The sequence below is a fragment of the Centroberyx gerrardi genome, chromosome 24 (genome assembly GCF_048128805.1).
Source record: "Centroberyx gerrardi isolate f3 chromosome 24, fCenGer3.hap1.cur.20231027, whole genome shotgun sequence".
NCBI lineage: Eukaryota > Metazoa > Chordata > Actinopteri > Beryciformes > Berycidae > Centroberyx > Centroberyx gerrardi.
In genome coordinates, this window is record NC_136020.1 from 2,910,361 (window position 1) to 2,929,815 (window position 19,455).

Consider the following 19,455-nt stretch of genomic DNA (forward strand, 5'->3'; position numbering starts at 1 on the left):
GGACGGACTTCAGTCGTTCTTTTGTGAGGGAGCCAATCAAGACCAAGTCCAGTTGTGATGCGTTTCCTGGAGTTAGCCTGAAACTGCCTGGAAAAAAGGGTGGATGTTTGAAAATGCAATAACTTTAAATTTAACCACTCAAACAAAATCAAATTTTAATAATGTTTTAATTAAACATATTTGATCATATAAATAGGGAAAGAATTTGAATTCCTATAATAGGGGCCCTTTAAAAGCCTTGCTGCAGCATTTTGAACACATCGGATGCCCTGTTTACCTGCAATGCCAGGTAAACAGGGCATTACAGTTGCCAAGATGAGAGAAAATAAAAGCATGTAAACAATTGCAAGCATGCTGACATTCTATACATGTAATAACAAAAAAACAACACAAAGCAGTCATTCTCTACTCCTCTCCCGAGGCTGTCATGGATGGAGGTTACTGCTCCCCTCAGTTGCTAGGCAGAGGTGAACACACACTATGGGGAGGACAGCCGTGTCATTGTTATTCTGACAGTCAAGCATGAGAGCACACATTGCAGGTGCAGCCTTGGTTCATACCAGCAAACAACTAGATGAGAATCTGTTGTTTAGCATAAACCTTAACATTATGGGGTCATTGAACGGCACTGACATTGACTTCGACGGAAACACTCAGCGTCCGCACCCTGGAGAGTCCTGCAATCACCAAAATGTAATTCCATCGCTGCATTATGCCTGTCAGCTTCATCAAATGGATAACTGTGGGCCCCGGCTACAGCCCCTTATCACCTCATCGCCAGCCACTATGGAGGAAGCAGAAACAAGGTCTAAAGCAAAATTAATTCACAGCGTCTTCCCCTCGGGGGGCTTTGCTTACCTGCCATGCCAGACTGTCGGTAGCCTTGGCAACCCAGGACTGTCTTCTCTCCAGCGAGATGCAGAGCAGCAGAGATTGACCTGTCACATCCCATCGCCCACATAATACGTTTATGCAGCCTCACAGGCAATCATGACGTTTCCACACCCAATTATGATCAAATAGGGGTAAGAGGGGGATAAAGGCCAGAGGAGCAGCTATGGTCAGCAAACAGGACATCATCATGACAACATAGCAAAGCAGCAGTAATGGTGTTAGTAAGATACCTTGGGTGCTATACCTAATCAATATGTCTGTTGGACACTATAATTTAGTCAAGTCAACTTTTTATGTGCTTTAAAAACACAATATCAGTGTGTACCAAAGTGCTTCACAAAATAGGAGGGTTACAAAATAGGGAAAAGGATGCAGAGCATGGAACGTCAACAGCAAAATTAAGATATAAGCTAAATAAGAGCATGCAAGCACAAACTAAGAACAATAGATAAATGAATAAAATGAACATTTCAAATACAGTGAAAAGCCAATGAATAAAAATAGGTTATAAGATGAGGTTTAAAGGGGCATTACATAATTTAGGAGCCAGAAATCACAGCAGCTGGCCAAGTAATCATTGAGTCATTGGTAATGATCAACAACCCTATCAAATACCCAGATACATTATGGTCATTTTGTGCTAGGGGGCAGTAAAAATCTCACTTATTACACAAAATTTTGACTGATTCGACTAATCTGATTCTTTGGGGAAGGTTATTCCACAGTCACGGTAAAAGCCCTTTCACCCATCAGTCCTAACTGGGACTTGGGGACTGCCGGAATCTCCTGATTAGAGGACCTGAGGGACCTGGCAGTACTTTGCGGGGCCATTAGTTCAGAATATACCCAGGAGCAATATAACGTAAACTATAGCACTTAGCCTTGCCTGGTAAGACATCGTCAGGCTGCATTCCTCCCAAGGACACTAAAACCTTTCAACACAATTAAATGTCTTGTCTTAAGTCATTTTTGCCACTTGTGTCCTACAGGAGGAACTCGCGGTGTTTCAGCTGATTTTGTTGAAGGACGTGATTGATTGAATTGGATGGGCGTGAGGTCGCTTGCAGGTGTATAAACCTGTTACACTTTCCTGCCAGGCGGCGGTGGGCTCGGTGCCAGCGCTTGTCACAACCGTTTGGTTATAGTCTCCCAAGAGGGTGCAGAAGGAAGGAAGGGGAGGACAAGGCCCGAGGCAGCTGGAAACCACTGAATCACACACTGAGCATCAACTAGCAGCATTTACTGACTGTAGACTATTTGGTGTAATCTTGATCTAAACCCTGTTGTTGGTTCCTTGCCGCTACATGCCATGCAAAGTATGAAATCCAAAGCGCGAGAGGCTGCTCTGTCTGCTCCCTTTTGTTACTTGGCTCTCTTGAGTTTATGGGACATGACATGTAATTTTTCATCATACTGATCATTTGTCTGTCATAACTCAACAGCACTTTGCATTCATCATCTTAAAAGGCACCATTCTGAACTCATTGTTATTTCACTGGACTTGTCTACAGTGTTTATTTATGCATATTCACTTCAAAAACTATTTGTGGGGAAAAAAATGGCTTGAAACAAAAACAATCACTCCAGACCCAGTCTAGCTTTTCCATCTGACGGAATATTGCATTTAGATTGTAGTGTTTATAGAAGCAATTGGGATGGGTTTATGTTGAAGAGGATGGTAAATTCTGCTGAGCCTGCAGTTTTGTTTTGTTTTATTGCAAACCTCAGAGGATGATCATACTGAAACTACAAAACGCATGTAATAGGAAGCAATAGTTATGATGTAATAGTAAAAAGAAGGCTCAATATCTGGTTTGGACAACCTTGGGACAGCAAAATGTTGAAATATTTGAATTCTAACCATCAAGTTAACGTGGGCATTGTCAGAATTTGCTGTCATGTCACTGAAAGTGAATGATATTCAATTTGTCTTGTGCCAGCATAGTGAAGGCATGGCCACTGAGTTGCAATAATTCAAGTTTTTTTAATACTGTGCTGTTAGTCAATGGAAATTGATGATCTCAGCTGTGTCACGGGAGGATTTAAGAACAGCACTCTCCTCTATTTCCAACTTAACTGTCAGCCGCTATGTTGCTAATCAACTGTAGGATTCAATACTTCACAGCTCCCTGTTCCATTTTGCAATATGCCTGGTGAGTGAAGTTAGTTACACTCACTCCTATAATAGAAATACTACACTTTGGCCACAAGCATGGCTTTCTTTCTTGGCGGCAGATACAGGACTGAAAAATCAAAAAGGGACTCATCCGGAACAACTCATGAAATACAGGGAAAACTGGGAATATGGGAAAAACTCAATTTGTACTATAATTCAGTTCTGCTTGTTAGCCTGGGAACCAACAGCATATTTGAATGGGAAAACAAAATAGCATGTAGTGTTAACTACTAATTGAATCAAGTCTTAGGAGCATGACATTTAAACCAGAGCAATGGTTAGGCAATTTCAATCGTGCAAGAGCCATAGTGTAAAGGAAATCAGCTGAAATGACTACACTGCAAAGTCAAATGAGCCAAATTAAAGGTGCAACGTGTAGCATTTTTAAACATCAATATATCATTGACCCTATTTACACCTGCCCATAGGCGCTGATTTATCTTTCTGCCGGTGGGTGCTCAAAACAGTTGAATGCCCCACCCCCACGTTCAAGATAAACCTTCTACAATAACCATAGCCTACATGACTTGTTGCTATACGGATTTGGAAAAAGTAGTAAAACGCATGCATTTCAGCACCATAGGAAATTAACAGCGACCGACACACACACACATTGGAGATCAAAAGTTTAATTAACGATACACACCATGAAACACACGGAAAATAATAATCAATGCCACCAAAATTATTTAGTAAAAAGGCTCACATGAACATAAATCATAGGCCAAGTGCACAATCCAACACAATCTGACACCACTGTGGCTGTGAGACACTGCTGCTATAGTTCACCCATAAAGAACGCAACATAACAGTATAGGCTACAAGGGGCCTATTAACAAGCCAAACAAGTTATAATATCGTTACACGTTGTAAAACAAGTTGGATCAACTTGTTTTGCAATGTGGGCTATGCTGCGCAGCGGGTGGAGTTTGTTATCAAATAAATGTAAATTTGGCCCCGGCCACTGGCACATATACAGTAGGCCTATCAAGTGCATTTTCCTCGTGGGTGCTCGGCCTTCTCCGTGGGTGCTCGGTAAAGCACCCACGGAATCAGCGCCTATGCACCTGCCATGCAAAATGCATCTTGAGTGACTGCAATGTGATAACACTTATCCACATAAAGGTGTAAATGCACCCAAGACAAACTGGGGACAGATTAAGTTAGCCAAATGGAAATGTTTCTCCAAATCACATACATAATCTCTGTACTGTACAACCAGAAAGAGAAAGAGCGCACAGTTGTGTTTTAACCTGAGCCAAGCTGAGGGAGCAAACACCGTCAAGCTACAGGCGAAAACCTCAACCATCGGTTGGAGATGATGAGACTCACGGCTGGAGTACAAATTAAACCAGATGTTTGCTGTCACTGTGGACAGAATTTGCATATTGCAACAGAAAGCATGTAGGGGTGGGCAACCAGAATTCTATCCGGGTGCCAAAGACACATTTTTAATGTAAATGCAATGTGGATAAATCGCATCCGGATACAACTTGGATACAAGTAGCATGAAATGCCAGGTGTAAATGTGGTCATTGGCAAATTAATTGTGATACCTTGGTATAATTACTGTAAAAAAAACATGGGATCATATTGAAGCATGCCATTGAGGCTATTGTTAGTGCTAGTGATTCTCCACATTTCCCATGAGCCCAGTCCCCCCCCTCTCTCTGAAAATGATAAACATGTTGGAGGTGATTTTTCCATCTGCCTATCACTCCTTCCACCATCTACAATTGCCAGAAACTCTGAAAGCTTTAGCTCTGTTTGCTCTGGAAGAACAGCGCCCTCTTCCTGTTTTGTGCCGTAAAGCAATCCAGCAGATTTCCCTCCAAATCCGACCTGCTGATTCACAATGTAAAATGCAGTCTAAAGGCCAGTAGAGGCTGCCAATCTTCTTGGTGATGGTCTAATTTGTTTACGGTAGTTATACTAATTTCTAAATTAAGGGAGTAATTTATTGATGGTAAAATGATACACACAGCACCTTTAAGAGAACAATTAAACTAAGCTCTCAAAAATGTCAGAGATGTGTTTGGTTGTATTTCAGTATTTTGATTTAAGTAGCCACTGTTTGGTGATATCTGGATGCTGTTTGATGAATACATCTGCTAAGCCATGAATATTGCCCTCCATTGTAGATTTGTACAGAAGCTTTTTCCATTACATAGGATCTAAAGTCATTTACATGTAATAGTTGTAATAGTTTATATAGACCAAATTTTTGAACATACAAAACCGCTGCCTTTTATTTATAGTGTACACATTAACGTCTTCATTTATTGCTAAGGTGTAGTGAGCAAGTGCACGGAGGGCCTGCCATGAAGTTCCCTTTATGTGAAAGCTGTTAAACTACAGGATTAATTAGCTGTGGATTTTAGTGGACCCTAAGTGCGGTCATAAAAAACAATGCTAATGCCTGTACTTTTAATTGGACCTCAAGTTTTCATTCCATTACTCAGGCATTCTAGGAAAACGGCAAATAAAGCCCTGTTCCTACAGGACTAATATTACCAGGGGACGTCCAGTGATTTGTAATAATTGCAGAGATCATCAGTGATTTTACTACCTTGTGAATCTGTCATATCTGTAATTTGCAAAGTAAAAATTCCAATGTAAATTATCCGATGTGTTTTGGTGAATACAGAAATGCCCTGATAATACTAGTCCTGTGCAAATCAAATTCTCAGTAATTTCATACAGAAGTTGTTTTTGGTGTGCAGTTTCTTCCTTTTCTTCTAGATGCACATTTTCTCTCTTCCTCCTGTTATGAAAAATCATGAAAAATGGAGGCAATAATGGAATCCACAGAGGAGTTTTAATGGATTTTCAGCACAAACTTCAAGTTTTGCTAAAGCAGGACTGACTATAATATTCACATATCTGACATTGAATATATTGATCGAGAATGATTTGATATTGTCTAGGAGCAATGTTGGGTTGTCAATTCTATTGGATGCTGTATGATGCTTAATGATGATTGGGCAATATAGGTAATGCATGCACCGTCAAGTGTAACGCCAGAGTGAAGTAAGCCTTCCTGAATTGCAGTCTCAATATGTCCTCCTGTGTTAATTCAGAGCACGTCGTCGAAATGCCTGGAAACTATTATTATTGTACATAGTGTCAAAAACAAGACACAAATTGTAAAATCTTGACCTTATATAACAGTATCCGGGGCACCGGTGATTTCAGCAAATTTCATTATCCATTCGTTAATTACATGAGGTCCCCACATAATACTAGTCCCGAGCGAATAGGGCTTTAGAGTCCAGCCAAATTCATCTCACACCATAAACTTACAAATCCACTCAATTCTTTCTCCTGAGAATTCATCTGAAAAAGTCCTCTTCCCCGGGTTGCCCTTTGCAGATCCCACCACCCGACTTCTAAACCCCCCCTCAACCACCCACCCACCCCCCTCCCCTAGTGGGAAACTACACCCACTGACACATGAGAACCCTCCGTCGGGGTCAGTAGCATCTTGACAGTATCTTGAGAGATTGCGCCACAAGCCAAAATAAGACGCGACGTTCCCCAAGAACCTCTTGCTCCAATTTTATAGCTCCCACAACCGCCCCCCTCCTATCCCCCGACCCCCCACCTCCCACCTCCCACCCCCCACCCCTTGGTTGTCTTCCTTGGGGATTTGCGCGCCACCCAGCCCATTAGAACAGGCATGTATGTGCTGTAAAGCCTCAGCTCCACTCAGCAACGTCCTCTATGGGTCGTTCTGCTGTGTGTGTGGAAACCTGAGAGGACACAATGAGTGTGGCATGATTAAACACATTAATCAAATAGAACTGTGTGTGGGGGGTGTGTGTGTGTGTGTGTGTGTGTGTGTGTGTGTGTGTGTGCGATTGCACTGTCAGTGAAATGTTGACGTGACTCTGATTGCCCACCTCCCCTTCACACAACATACATATAGACACACACACACACACACACACACACACACACACTCTTTAGATATTAGGGCAGCCTGTCAATGTTGAATGCAGCCACTGATAGACATTATTAGAGCCCATTTGCCCTTGTTTGATCTACAAACAGCCACATTTTCTCAGTGTATCAGCACCACTAGCTTTGCCTTCTTAGTATTCATGTAAAGACCGTTCAAAGTGACCTTGATGCATTTGACTTAGATTATATTATTTCAAGGCATCATATTTTCCCCCTGCTGCTACAGTACTGTACGTTTTGCGGTACAAAGAGTATGAATCAAATCCGGAACAGCTTTGACTTTGAATTACAATGTGGAAAGTTTATGATGAAAATTAATTCCTACTGTTAATTAAATTGTTTGTGTGTTCTGGTGATTTGTTATTTTCCCCATTTGCCATCACTTGATTTGATTAATGGCCCTAAAAACATGATTTGTTCATTAATTTGCAATTCTAAGATAAAGAATAAAAATGAAATATAACCTTGAAAGTTCTCATAACTTTGATTCTGTTATTCAGCAGGCAAAAAAAATGGTGCATATTTACTGCTGAATACAATGTTCTCCTGTTTCTTCCCTGCTGAGAAGGTTCATCTCATCACCTTGCTGTGATAGTACAGCCTCTCTGCTTTGCATGAGGAGGTGGGGGGAGTACAATTATTGCAATTACCCATAGTCAGATGACCCCAATCAAGCCATTGTAGAGAAGCAATTATAATGAGGTGTCTGCCACATTAAGTAGAAATTTAGATACCAGTGAACCTTTCAATGTGACCGCTAATTTTTAAGTGCAAAGGGAAAAGGACTGTTAAAAATGCTACCATAGCACAGGCATTTGTCATTGTGTGAGCACTATTTCAAGACAGGGTGATCTAATTATGATAGGTGCTCCTGGTGTTCATAACAAAACTGGGAAAGACATGAAACAATGAAAGATCCATCTCTTTTTTCACTGGCAGCCCCGCTTCCTGCCTAGTCTTACAGGAGTTTCACTCTTCAGGTTGTGGTTTTGAGTTCTTCTATCGATAAAAAAAACGTTGTATGCTTAGTTATTCTTAGTTGCAGTTAAAATTAATCTCCATGACTGGGTAAATGGAGAATGAGGCAGGCATGCGTGTTTCAGCAAGCCAAGCAAATGGTTTTGACAGACCACATTTTTCCCTGACATATGTCACTGAATGTACTGTATGATACAGAGTCCAGCCTGTGTCAGAGTCAGCAACATAGGCCAGATGTGTTTGTTACTGGATGATTCAGTGCACAATTAGCCTTGAGTAACATTCCGTTTAGCCTCTGCAGTTTGAGGGGTTCCCTCTCAGATGATTGGCTGTTAGCTATCTCTCTCTCACACACACACACATACACATACACACAGTCAAAGAGGAACTCCCAGCTGCTCCCCACAGTGGAGTGTCAAATGTCAGTGCCACGATAAGGTGTCTCCCACTGACGAAGTGCTAACTTTCTCTGACCTCATTAACAGCAGTCTGGGTCAGTTCAAGAGGTCAAGGGTCGGGCTTTCCCTCTATCCATAGCAACCAACAACTGCAAACAAACAAATACAGAGGAGTTGATACAGCAATTGCTATGTGGTAACATAACAGTCATAATATGCAGTCATGCAATTGAAATTGGAGCACGGACCCCTGTGACTAAGGGTTACTTTTGTGTATTGACATTTAAGTTTGTCCCTATTGGGGTCCCACCACGCCCCCTTGTGACATGCAGGTTTGCCCACATACAATTCTGCACCAGTCACGTTTGGTTATACTGTAGTGAGTCAGTAAGCATAGTGAGTATAAAAAAATTGGTAACTATGTAATACATGGAGAAAAACACAGAAAACATGCAGATCTCAATCCTCAATCACAAGATTATAAGTAACTCAAAGCAAACAATAAAATCTGCACACTGTCTAATGCTCCCACCGTGTATAGGCTACACCTACACCTCTGTAATGTTTCGAGCACACAGGCTCTTCATTAACTATGTACACTGGAAATACATGCGTGGTGTGAATGTATTTTCAATTAAGAGTATGAATTTAACAAGTTTGTTGTGGGGTAAAGTGCAAGGCCAGGGCTTGCAGAAATTGAAGTAAGCTAGCTAGCTCACACAGAGAAGACAGAGCTATGCGTGAATGGAAACAGATGTAAACAAAAGAGAAGGGGAAAACTGTTCAGCAAACTGACAGGAGGGGAATTGTATCAGGACCATGACAAAACAAGGGCAGGAAGTGAAATGGAGTGTTTGGACTGTACTATTAACAAGGAAATTAAACTGAATAAACTAAACTGGGCAACATTGGCAAATTACCATAACAAAGGACGCTAAAGAATTGCTGCTAATTGCTGGGCATATCGGAAAGTGAGTAGTAGCATTGGTTGGAAAGATAAGATTCTTTGATGATTAGTGCTATGACAAAATACTGAAGATACTGGGGATTCACTACTCTCCTAAGCCACTGGTTATGACAGAAAGTTTCAGATTTTATAAAGGGAATCAAGAAAGTGAATCTGTTATACAATTTATAGCTGCTTGAACACTGTGGCTTTTGGTGAACAGCAGCCATAGAACGTATACATCCTTGGAGAATGCAGTAAGAGAAACACAGCAGCTAAGTGCATCAACCCAAGGTCATAAGTTGTCCAATGATTTTAAGAACAATGTAGTACCAGACATGCTACCGCTGTGTGAAAAACAGAGGATCAGGCACGAGAGTGTTGGTGTAAGGACTTAGGCTGCAAAAATTGTGCCAGGAAAAGTCACATTGAATATACCTCAAAAAACAAAACAACTCAGGCACATTAACTGTACACTGAGACAAAGAAAATGAACTCGAAACAGAAAGAAACAGAAAGAAACATGTTAACAAAATGGAACAGGACAAACAAAGTGACTGATGATGAAGATACTGAGCATGTTTTATCTGCCTCAGACAATAATAATGGATCCTGGAAGACATTGCTGTTAAAGGGCAAAGCTGTGCAGATGTAAGTTGACATCGGTACATTTGTCTCCATAATATCAGAGGCTAGTATCAGCAGCACCTAACTCCACAAGCTGCTTGTTGAAGTTTGGGACCTAGACTGATGACCCTGTACCAGTTTTGGGACTGAAGGGGATAGAGGAAATTCTTTTTCACAGTTGGCACAAGCCAGGACACATACAAAACCATGATACAATGAACTATACACCATACAATAACAAACAAAACACATTGACATCACAGCAAACATTAAGCTTTAAATGTGTGTGGGATGTGATGGTGGAACTCAACAAACAGACAAGGATGATCACAGTATAAATCATTCAAGGATGCCATCCAGCTCTACTAGGCTGCAGGTGGCTGGAAAAGCTTAGACTGAATTGTCAGGAAGTGTTTTTTAATCAGTGAATGAGACTGAGGCACCTTACAAGTGATCTTGAGGAAGCACTCAGAGGTGTTCAACAGAGAAGATGACAGTATGAAGGGCATTATTGTTGAGCTGATGATCAAACCACAGTGTTTGACAGCGAGCAAGAGGACACCATACGCCATCAAACCTAAAGTAGAGGCAGAATTTGACAGACTGGCTGAGAGTGGAGTACTGGAACCAGTGGGCATAAATGTATGGGCTACACCAATTGCTCCAGTGATGGAGGGAGCTCAAAGAATCTGTGGGAACCTAGACTTGCTGGAGGCAGTGGTTGAAAAAAGAATGGTAGAAATTGGTCACGAGTCCAGTCAGTGGCACCTATGACATTTGGAAAGCAATACAGTGGAATCTGTGCTTGATCGTATAAGGCCGAATGCCTCTGAATGTCACCACAGAACAGGGTTCAAAAGTTTGGCCTTCATAAATGGCAGGATACATCTTGATTTCTTAGTTGTGAGTCGTCAAATGTAGTCACAATGTTGCTCTAAATACCATTTCAATATTTTAGAGACCAATTAAGAGCATTACATATTCTCATTTATGTCCTTCAAAGTTATGTGATTGGTGTATATTACAGATTTTCTTGTTTGTCTTCCACAATTAAATAGGGTGGTGGGGCTTTGGATCTGTCTTCATCTGAACGTTTGTTCATTTGTTCGTCACTGATGCATCTCACCACTGCTTTGCGGCATTTGGGCACTACATCATTTGTTTGTTCGTCCATGTGTCATGTGTGATTGTCGTGTGATCCCTAGCTGATGGATTCAGACATGAGCTTGACACCGGATATTCACAGCTTTGAGGTTTCTCTCCACCTGATCCCGAACATGGTACAATAATGTTCTTGTGCACAAGCAGGTGTGTCTTCCCGATACGAAACCCTTTTCTGTAAGCAAAAGCCCTTCTATCTCCTCAGCGAGTTGCCTCAATTGTTCATCACCATAGATTTACCCCTAAGCCGATGTCAAGACTGCTTCCAACACAATTGTCAGTGTGCCATTAGTGCAAACCCTCTCTACAAAGCAAATTTCCCTTATGGAAAAAATAAAGTTTGAACTTGAAATTTGAACTTGTGTAATATCTCTCTTGTATGTGTTGTATATGGGGGTGAGACATAGAATTTCTAGTGTTTATTACAGACTGTGCCAAATTTTGAAATATGAATAGGTTGAGTGATTGCAAAGGGAGGCAAATTGTGTTTTTATTTCCTACTAGAATTTTTATAGCTCTATGTTAATGTCATATATTTTGTCTCAATTGTGTGTTGTTGCAAAAATTGAATAATTTGCTCATCACAGGAAAGCAGGAACACTTGAAGAATCTGGACGCTACCCATTAGAGACTTCAGGATTGTGGCTTGAAAGTATAAAAGAACAAGGCTGAGTTTTCTTAAGGACACGTGAAAAATCTGAGTCCAAACTTCTGTGTAATTCATAGTGCTGGGACCCCAAGGCACCATCTTGGCCACAGAATGTGTGTCAGTGGAGATCATTCCTGTACTGCCGACACAATGTAAAGTTTGTGCATAACCTAGCAAACATACTGAAGCCACTGCATTAGCTTCTGGAAAAAAACAAGAGGTGAAAGTGGAAAGATCATTGTGGAGAATATTTCAATGGATGCCTAACCTTCGGTGGGTGTGGTGTTCTCACATCATGCCGTCAGGTAAAGAGAGACCAATTGCTTTTGCATCACAAACGCTAAGCCAGTCAGAAAGCTATTACACACAGATTGAATATGAAGCACTCTTCCCTGTGTTTGAAGTGAAGAAATTCCATTAGTGCCTTTTCAGTAGGCAGTTCACACTTTTGATGGACCATTGACCTCTGACTTAAATTTTTGGCCCTCCCGTAGGCATTCCATTGCATGCAGCCAGGAGTATGCAGCAATGAGATCTGCTTGTATCTGCCCACCAGTACGACATCAATCACAGGAGGTCTGAAGTGACGGACTGTTAAGACTTCCATTGCCTGTAGCACACTGGGGCCACCGCAAGCTGAGATCCTCGATTTCAAAGAAGTGGCTGCTGCTACAGTAACCTCATCCCATGTGAAGAAAGAAAAATGCACTTAACCAGTCATGTCTGAGGTTATGGACATTGCCAATATGGGAAGACAGATGACATCAAGCTTAAAGCCTTACCTAGTGAGATTAAACAAGCTCACTTTACAGTCTGGGTACCTCCTGTCAGGTATTGAGTAATCATTCCACCGCCACTGAGGGGGGAAGTACTCAACAAGCTCCACTTGGGAAGCTGTGGTGTAGTACACATGAAAGAGATTGCCTGTAGCTACTTGTGGTCACCAGGTTTTGATGCAGCCATAGCCAAGTCATGTGCTTTATGTCAACAGTTGAGGTGATGCCCCACAGCTTGCTCGCTTACAAACTTGGGACTAGCCTGAAGAACCATAGCAGACAGTCTACAGTACATACATTGCTGAGCTGTGTTCAGTAAATGCTGTTTACTTGCTTGAGATTTTCAATTAATAATCTCAATCTCGTTGTTTTCCCCTAACAAATTTAATAAATAGTCTTTTACTAACTGTTCCTGACATCCTTTAGACCCTACCATGGAAATATGTACTGAATATGAGTAGAAGCAACTAAAACATTTTGCTTCTATTAACTTCACTGGTGTCTGTGTTGCCATATTTGGTCATTCATCAACACATTGGTCTTGGAAATGTGTTATGAATAAATGAGAATATGAATGCAAGCATTTTCTTTCTAGAGAATTTCGATACAGAGGTAAGTTAATGTTACCATTATAAGGCACCTGGGGAGTACTTTCTGTCTGTGTGACGTAGAGCTCTGTGTAGCACAGTGACTTCCTGCCTCAAGGAGAAAAGCATAGCAGCTTTAAGTCTGGGAATTGAAACAGTCCTCTTTCCTCTTTCCCTTGTTGAGGCAAAAGTTCTGTGGCCTAAAAGTTACTTAAAAGTTCAAAGAAAAAAGGTAAAGTGAGCTGTTGGGATACTGTCTTGCCATCTTGTGATATGAAAGTCTTTGAATGTCAGTTGCGAGTTTGCCACTAAAGAAGTTGCCAGTCTCCGGTTTCATGTGTAGCTATTAGTTGTACCACTAAGTGTATGTGCCGCTCATCCGTGGTGAAAGTTATTTTCTTCCTTTTATCCATCAGGATGAGGTTTGCACACTGTGAGGCTGTGGAATTGAAAGGCTCCTGTTTTTCCTGATGAATCTTGATGAGCTGGTTTTGCCCATGTGAGACCATATGCCATACTAGAGCTTTTTCTTCCAGGCCTAGAACAACTCCATCTCAGTTACACAGGAGAGAAATCTTGTGACGGTACACCAAGGTACTGATGATTGATGATGACAGAATATCTATTTTCCGGAAGCTTTATGATTTGTCTTTCTCCTCACCCTTCCTACCCCCCGATGTGCACACACAGCCACATCAACACACACACACACCACAATTTATATCACAGGTACACACAGACAGTGGTCTGTCACTTTAGGAAGGTGCAATCAGTCTGTTTTGGAACCCAACTGTTTGGCACACCTTTCCATCAGTCCCAAGGTGCTTCCGAGATGCAATGATGATTTGTTTTTGTGCATGTGTGTGTTTGTGAATTTGTCTGTGCAACTGTTTGTGTGCATGTACAAAACTTGGCAACATGGGAATAAACCCTTGGGCCCTCGAGGCTACTTGGCCCCAAGCATGAGTCAGAAAAAACCCTCATATTGGAAAAAAAAATGCTGCAGCTATATGGAATTTGTGATAGCAATACAGTGATGTGGTACAAAACCCCCTTTCAGTTACCCTTGATTAAAATCAATTAAACAAAAGCTTTTTGAACAAATATATTACTCATGGTTGGTTCATTAGTTTATCAATTTAGGTGGGTACACAGAGAGCAGGTGGCTTAAACTGTACATAGATCCAAGATCAGTCTTCTAAGGTCCCAGTCAATCTCATATGCAATGGGATTTTTATTATTCTGACCCTGTGATGATTGGTGTGCTAGCTTGTTGTGCCAAGTGGGATGGGGATTAAGTGTTGGGAGACAGGGAGTCAGGATTGGTCCATCAGGACAACGAGCCACCCTGCACCCAATTAACCCTGTGTGTTTTTCAGTAGGTGCTGGGAGACAAGGAAAGTGACTGAAACATGATAATGCACATCCTTATGCCTGACAAGGAAAGCCAGCCTGAAAAGGCTATTTAAAAGGCTATACTGTTGGACTTATCCCCGAAAGGGGGAACATTACTATTGACGCTAGTGGTACTTTTCGTTTTAGTTATGAAATGTTTGTTTGGTGCGGTGCCGAGTAAAATGGACAGAAGCAGAGGCTTTCCTCCAGTGATCTCGAACCAGTGCCACCAGCCCTCCACCATGCATGAACCACCTGGCCCTTCAACCAATGATGGGAGGATGCCTGAAGCCCCAGGAAAGGACTTCACCCCACACCACCAATTGCTTCCTGGTCAATTCCCTTTGCACCTTCTCCCTTTAATCAGGGTCTCCTTTGAAAGTGTTGCACAAGCTTTGTTTCACATCCCCTGGTCACCATCCTGAAAGAGATTATGGTGTGATTGTTGGATGTTAAGTCAATTCGGACCAGTGTTTGCTCCAGGCCCAAGAGTGTCAACCCAGCTGAAAGCGTTTCTAATGCTTCCCACAGCTCAATATTACTCACCAAGCAGCAAGGACAGTTTGTAGTCGACATGCAAACATTATGAGGTAATGTCACTAAAGTAGGGCATGCAAATGAGTGGCGCATATAATTAATTAGAATTGCGACTGCGCAAATATAAGGCCAAACAATGCGCACAATAGCCTATTTGTGGCAATGTATCAATGTAATCAATTCATCATTGATGTAATCAGTCAACAGTTAACAGCCACCGCCTCTTGATAAATCAGGTCCTCTACCACGCGGGGCGCACCCAGATCAACCCATGATTTCAGGCGCAAATGCCCTGTGCGCTAGCTAGTAGATCAGATAACACAGTTTTAGCACCCGCAATGTGATTTGCACTGCCGCAAAGCTTTGGTAGATCCATGCCTTAATCTCCAAAAAAGCTCAGAGCAAGGAAAACACAATTTTTCTGATTCCCACAGTAAATGAGAGAAATGAGCTAGGATCAGTGCTTAATTTGTGCCGGATCCTGCCAGAACAGGATCCGGCACCTCGCAGTTTTGGACTACCTGCATTCCGGTACTTATTTGCGTGGACCCAGCACCTCTGGTGGCATGAAAGTTTTTGGGGGTTTTTTTGTCTGCCATGTAATAATCCCAATAGTTCACTCTTCCTTTCCCCTCCCTTCCAAAAACCGAATTGGCTCATTTCCATATGAAGACAGGTGATTACCCTATTAGAAAGTAGCAATAAGCGCATAGTAATCACGTCACATGAGTGAGCTGCTCTGCAGAGTATATGGTAAACTTCAAACATCGTCATGGCTAAAAGACAGTTGAATTTGCTGTCCATATGTCCGCTGTGTGGACGATTTTTGGAAAATTAGACAAGGTAAGCGTGTTTTTTTTTTGTTTGTAAACTGTTCTCTGCTGGGACAATAACATCTAAATTCATATTTGCATAGATTAAAACAGAAATTATTTGGAGTGCGGACCTGTAAGTCCCACAGTTAAATATGCGGGACATTGCGCATGTTATGTTGAGTGTCCAGAAATAATTGGTAATATAATTGGTTGAGTGAAGGGCTGTAAGCCCCACATCAATGTGGGCATTTCAAAACCAGCGCGGTCCAGCTGAGTGTGCGCATTTAGGCCGACTTCTAGCTGCATGGCATGACCATGATACGTTTTATTGCTGTCATTTCATTATTCGCTGACGTTTCCTACGTTCAAAGTAGATATCCTATGAAAGTATTTGTGTTGAATATTGATGCGTAACTACTCGAGCCAGAATTTGTCTGGTAAATGGTTGAAGCCATTGCAGTTTCCTTGATTTGTTTATGTATGATTAGGATATCTCACAGCCAAGTATGTGGGCATTTTATGTTGTGCACAGCGCAGTTATATTTTTATTCCACTACTTGAAGTTCAGGTTTGTAAAAACCATCGTTTTGGACAAAATGAGCATTATGTAGCCTATGCAATAATCAAATATTGTTCAGCAGTATAGGTATAGTATAGGTCAGCAGTAGTCGGAGCTCCAAGGTCATATAGTCGGTCATTTCGTAATGTTTGGGCTGTTAGGTCTACATTAAGCTATATGGCTGCACTGAGCACCACCGTGCCTCCAATGCACTTGTTGTCTTGATATGTTCCGGAACCTTTTCCCTCCAGACCGACTCGTGGGAACACCGACCCCTTGGTGTTCCGGGACCTCATAATTTACAAATTAAGCACTGGCTAGGATTGGATATTCCATTCCAAATTCTGTCCCTTGCAACAACCATCTATCACCAGGCCAGAAAAGGTAGAAACATTGCAACACAGCTTTGCTAATGTTGTCACCTCAAACAACACCACATTAAAACTTCCACCGGGGTAGTGGAGCCTAGCCAACCCTATCTGATCATATTGTCCGTAGCAGGAGCACAAGCAAAAAGTTGTTCAGGCAGAATTGAAGGCAATGCTGGAAATAGCAGTAACAGAGTAGTACCATAGTTACTGGTGTAGTCCCATTGTGTTTGTGCTCAAGCCTGACAGTGCTATATGGTTTCGTGTGCATCGCAAGGTATCTAAGTTCGATGCCAAAACTAATGCACAGGGACGATGAACTCTTGGATCGACTAGGTATCACTCAATTTTACTCAACACTCGATTTAGCCATGGAAAACTGACAGATTCATCAGTTCCAACAACTCTAGACAGGATTCATGCAGGGAGAGTCAGGAGTGGTTCATCTGGATAACAAAGCACACCTATGCTCAATTCATCTGTCTATAGGTCTCTCTCAAGATGTGTTCCTGTCGGTTACGTCAGACTGTAAAGATGTTCTCTGCTCTTCTGTCCATCTCAAACTGTAAAGATGTTCGCTATTCTTCAGTCCAACTCAAACAATGAAGATGTTCTCTGTTCTTCAGTCCATCTCAAACTATAAAGCTGTTCTTTAGTCCATCTCAAACTGTAAAGACGTTCTCTGTTCTTCAGTCCACCTCGAATTATAAAGCTGTTCTCTGTTCTTCAGTCTATCTCAAGCTGTAAAGATGTTCTCTGTTCTTCAGTCTGTCTCAAACTGTGAAAATGTTCTCTGCACATTTTTAAAATGTTTGTTCGCTCCAAGACTACTTGGGAAGAACTTTCTACACAAGGACACATATTGTATCAACATCTTCAATTTGATAATCACCTTATATCTATCTGTATTTCAGTAGACAGGGAGGAAGCCAGTCTAAGGCTATTTGTGATGGACTTAAAAGAAAGGAGGACATTGTTGTCGGCTCTGTGGTGCGTGTCTTCTGTGATATGACTTTTTTGTTTGCTTGCTGTGGTGCCAAATAAACAGGCAGGAGCAAAGGCTTATCTCCAGTGTCCTTCCTCTAAGACTGTCGTGTAGCTTTTTGTGTACATTTGTATTGTTGATTTTGTGATACATAGAGAGGTATTGCCATAGGCAGTAGAAATGGAGTGTCAGGCAAAAGTGGGGCTGCCAAATAAAAGAAAAAGACACAACAGATGCATCCTAACTACAAACTGTGCCGTAGGCTTGAGTGTCAGCGCTTATGGGCTCCTGGGAGTCTTAATCTAGCCATGGCATTTAGTTGTGTGTGCGTGTGCATGTGGGTTTGGTATCATGTATATCAGTGAGTTTGTTCATGGGTGTGCATGCACAGGTATGTATGTGTGTGATGACAGAGAGTGAGAGAAACAGAGAGTGAGTGAGTTCATGCTGTGGGTGGATGTATGGGTGTATGTATTGTGTGAGGAAGGGCATGGTGTCTCCTGGAGCCTGTTTGCATAGGGTACTGTACTTGATTTAAGATAAGGCTCCTATCTCCAACACAAAGCTCTCTCTGTGGGAGCCTCACCAGGCATGGCCAAATCAATAACCTGCCGAGAGCCTGCGGCAGGTTAGTGCTTTCTTCCCTATTGAGCACTGGCTGGACAAAGAATCTGTTTGAGATGAGGAGGATGTAATGGTGATCATTAACTCCAGCTCCTGAGTCAATTCTGTTAGCTTAAACCTGTCCACACGTGGTCACAAAGCCAGCTCTGTTTTTCACAACCTCAATTCAGGACAGCTCCTGAGAAAATATAAAGATTTTCAAATAAAAAGGGTGTAACTACACACACACTCCTGGACTATTCCATAAACGGGAGCTGAACCATGAAATCCACTTAAATAAAGTGTTTGCCCTGTACACAGTATAACTGCCTGCCTGTGCTTTATTCTCTCACATCAATTTAAACTGCCTGTTAAGGCTTGAGTTAGGTCCTTCTGTGCTCTTTCTATGCTCTTTGAATTTCTTTATTTATGTAGCCTAAGGGATAGAGAATTGGGCATGTGACCGGAGGGTGGCTGGTTTGAATCCCTGGAACAGCTAAGAAAATCTTGGCAGGGAAAGTGAATGAGTACCACTTTCCAGGGACTATCAACAATCAACAACCTCATTCAAGGTACCACTGAGCAAGGCACCTACACCCCAGTTGCTCAGTGACCAGACGTAGATTAATGTGGTTGTACTTGGCAATTCCCAGGAATTCCCAATTATGCATGTGAACCAGAGCATGTAAACCAGAGCATTGCTCAGCAAACTTTCCCTGGATGAGCTGAGGTTAAAAAATACGGCTACCTTTTCGACCACCATTTTGAGTTTTACCTTAAACTAGCTTAGAGTGCTACTGATAATGACAGAGGGACTAGTGGAGTTTTAATGTTTTTTTCCATGACTGTGAGACATGAAACTGATTGAGGTTCTGTGCATGGCTCTCCATTATAACCAAGGACTCAGGGAAGGAGACACACAGAGCAGAACGTCTGCTGACTAGTCCAGAAATATCTGTCTTGATTACAATATATTGACTGGAGACAGGCCCAGCGATAACGTATTAAATGGATAACTCTGCATCAAGTGGCCATGCA